This window comes from Monopterus albus, unplaced genomic scaffold (genome assembly GCF_001952655.1).
Source record: "Monopterus albus unplaced genomic scaffold, M_albus_1.0 scaffold26.1, whole genome shotgun sequence".
NCBI classification, from domain to species: domain Eukaryota; kingdom Metazoa; phylum Chordata; class Actinopteri; order Synbranchiformes; family Synbranchidae; genus Monopterus; species Monopterus albus.
Window position 1 is genome coordinate 2,640,882 of NW_018127906.1, and position 4,223 is coordinate 2,645,104.

Consider the following 4,223-nt stretch of genomic DNA (forward strand, 5'->3'; position numbering starts at 1 on the left):
CCACTGACGAATGGGTTGATCATTCTCACACCTTAAATGTACTTTCAGAGGAGACACGAAGCAGATCTCTACTGTACCACACACCTAATGGCTGCATGCAACATTTTAGCACTAATAAATCAGCACTGAATTAATTTGCTGTAAACAAAAGAGACGTTCACTGACACTGTTTGGAGGGGCACGTGATTTACAACATGAAAACACAAGCAAACTATTACAGCCCTATTCCAGTGGACAGGGTTTAAATGGATTGACTGAGGACAGAAAGATTCCTGGAGGGCGTGAAGCCAAACTCAGAGCTGCACATGATTAATGACCCCTATGACCTGCCTCTGAAAATCACAGCACAGAGACAAAACTGTTCCATTTGAAACCAGGACTCCACTTACCACTAATTACACTTTGCAATTAAAGCAGTCTGGACATGAACACGTGAACACCCGCTCTGCAGCGGACCACGTACAGACTCACAGATTATGACTCCCTGTGTGTTTCTGGTCTTCTTACATGACCAGTGTCTCACATGTGCACGTAGCGTACGTGATTGGCCAACGCAGCACCTTGTCCAATGATGTTGCATTGCATTGCGGAAAAACACAATCTACAAAGCACTGCTTCATTTTGTCCCCCCCCCCACCCCCGTGGTGCGGCCTCAGTGCTGCGTTGGCCAATCACAAACATGTGCTGCTGCTGTGAAAACTCTCCTGAGCTGTACGATCCTGTCTGTGGGGGTTACGAACCACTGGGCTGTGTTTCTAAAAAGTTTTAAAGACATAAATCTGTTGATCCAACACGACTTCCTGGATCCCAGTGCTGGAAAGTAACTAGGTACATTTGCTCCAGCACTGTACCTATGTACAGTTTTGAGGTATCTGTACTTTACTGGAGTATTTTCACTTTGAGCTACTTTGACTTCACTGCATTTTAGAGGCAAACACTACATTTATTTTAGAATTTACTTGTCAGAACCAGATTAATGCAAAAACAACAGTGTAATCATAAGACTCTATTGATCTCTGGTGGAAAATTCACAAGTTACCCAGCAGTAATTGAAATTATAGACATATATGCCAGTTAAAAACTATTCATGTTAAATGTGCCATCCTGCATAATGAGTACTTTTACCTTTAGTGCTTTAAGGATGCTTTAATGCTAATACTCTTGTACTTTTACTTAAGTAACATTTTGAATGCAGAACCTTTACTTTTAACCGAGTAATTTTATGCTGTGGTATTGTTACTTCTACCTAAGTTACAGATCTGAGTACGTGTTCCACCGCTGCTGGATCCTATTCTCTGCCTCCCTTGTACATGGAACAGCACATCCCCACCAACACAGCCCCATGTGTTGCTTTAACCCAGAGCAAATGTCAGTGTGAGCCCAGCCTCACAAAGAAGACAGGGTCAGGATGAATCATGGGCTGGTAATTAACCAGCCAGAAACTTTCGCCATCAAACTTCCATCGCTCCACAGGATTGTAATAAGTGAGAAATCAGACCACAGATGGCGGGTGTGAGCCCAGAGCTGCAGGGCTGCAGCACAGAGGAAGCCTCTCTCTCTCTCTCTCTCTTGCCTGTCCACCTGCTGCTAAGTGACGCAGACACAGCTCACACACGCGCACAGGCTCACCCCTATAACCCAGCACTTTGCTGATGCAGCAGAACAGCCAGTGCGTCTCTCCATCTAAACAGAGATCCCTGAACATGCAGAGCCACAGGGCGGTGCAACATGACGGATGAGCGTCCTCCTCGCTGGTGATGCGCGCTGTTACACGCAGACGTGGGGGACCTGACGTCTGTGGCGTTAAGCACATAGCAGATGGAGGGCGACAGCACAGTGTGTGTATGTTTTCTACATATGAGACATGATGACGACAGTGATGATATTCACATCAGCTCAAACAGCACAGGAGCCTAAATGATCCGCTGTCACACACCGTCCTCATCAGATTCACGGGACCGACTCAGACGCAACTTTCAGCCAGAACTCTGTGATTATACACCAGGGTATTTAAGTGACAAGAAAAGCCATCTAAGCGTGGAAATTGCTGCAATTAATGTAATTTCTGACATGACTTGGCACGAACTCATTGGAATAAAGCACTGCTCTGCTCATCTGGCAGAGGCGCTGAAGACGGTGCACGCCGTAGTGCGTTAATCTGCGGCGGCGGTGACTCACCAGCAGGCGTGCTTTGTGTTACCTGAACTGCCCTGCCTTCTGCTGGGGAACCGCTTTTGTGTTATTGCACCTGAGAGGAGCTAAAAAAAAAACTAAGATGTGTCACTGTGATGCCGATTCTTGGAACCAAATGCACCAGCAGAGCCAAATATACATGTAACTCTCTTCTGTATGTGTGGTGTTAAAAGCGAGATGGGGTCTAACTGTGAGACTGAAAGACAAAAAGCAGTTGACAAAACAGTCTCACAACAAGTCACGTTCCTAGACCCGAGCACTTTAAGAAATTCTTGTCCATGTTGGCTGAAATGCTTTAAATTTAAATTTCAACCTTGTGATGAGTTGATGTTGCAAACACAGATGTGAACTCAGAAAAACAGAAATTTAAACCCTTACAATTTCCCGAGAAATGGACAAAAACCTTCCAATGAGGAAGATCTTGTCATGCGATTGAAAGCTCCAGAACAGCTAGTAAATGGACCTTGTGATGAAACTGTTCAATCCAAAATATAAAGATTAATTTCTGCCCTATTACATACTCAGTAAATACACTGCTAATATTCAGAGCTAAATAAAGAGGATGTAATGTGTGCATTGTTTTCAACAAAGATAATTCAGGTTCCCTGCTGTAAAGTGATCACAATCCACCTATTTTTATTTTTGGCGGTTTCAACCACATCTCAAGGTTTTCCTCGGGGCGTGGAGGTTGCTCAGTTGTTCTGAAGATACTGTAGCTCTGTAGCAAGTTACAGCAGCTGTGTCCTCGTTGTGTTCTTTTCCGTGTTTCTATGAAGTTCTGTTCTTATGGTGTTATGTTGGTTGTTCTCTATTGCTGCTGTAACACAGAAATTTCCCCACTGTGGGATCAATAAAGTACCTACTCTACTCTATTCAGCCGTCATCACCCGACCAGAGGAACTTCAGATCAGCTTCACCGTCACAATCCCCAGCTCCACCCGCTGAGGAAGCCTATAAACACATGCTCTTTGTTTGGCAGCATCTAATCAAGAAGAGGCATGTAATAGTTGAATTATTGTGAAAATAGAGCTTCAGCAGTTTTCACACTTTGCCTGTGAATTTTCACACAAACCCTACTGTCCTTTTCTTGTATCCAAATGAGCTTCACGCTACAGTACACTCACTACAAGACAACTGGAGAAATCTGAGTCAGTCCTGAAATGTTAGTGCTTTGCTCCAAAACGCAGCCTATGATGCGTAGTGTAAAGCTGCTATAGTGTCAGCTTTGTCTTACATTTACAACCACTAAGAGAAGTGACATTTAATAAACCGAGAGATCCACTAACGATCAAGAGTAAAGTTGCTTCAAAACAGGACAGAGGCACGGTGGCACGCAAGAAACCTGCTGCCTTTTCCCTTTTAGAAGGAACTTTACTCTTATATGTGTTTAATGAATCAGCTTTTTGACAAAGCAGTGCATTAGTGTGCACTGAAACGTGTACATGTGGTCAGCCTCCTCCCTCAAGAGGTGGGTGTCGTGTTCAGGTGCCCTAAATCACATGGAGCAAGAGACAAAAAGTCTTGATTTTGTTTGCCGCTAAAATACAAGGTTCTTTACAGTTTTGTCACAGTGAACGTCCCAGATGTTTTATTCACACAGGATGAGATGAATGATCCAGTCTGCTGCTGTCTCCTAACAATTACTTTTATATATGTTTTAAAAGTAACCTAATGCGGTCTTTATGGGGTTTAACAACATAATACTGACCTTTAAGTAACTTGTTTATATTTCAGCTGTGAAGCATGTGTGCAGGTGTTAAACCTTGACTTACAACCAGTCTGAGGTCCACACGGACACACAGGTCCCAGAGATCATTCTGCCTGGTATTGGCTGTACATGATTTAAAAGTAAACAGTGTACAAAGCACAGTGTAATTGCACAGCAAGTTTCAAATTATAGGCTGCAGATGGAACATGATGCGTATGTGCCCTGCAGAGAGATCACTGCAGGGGTTTACTCCTCTGAAGGGGAAGGCTTGTACAGTGAGTTTAAATAGCTGTGGATGATCATCCATCAACCTCAAGCTTAG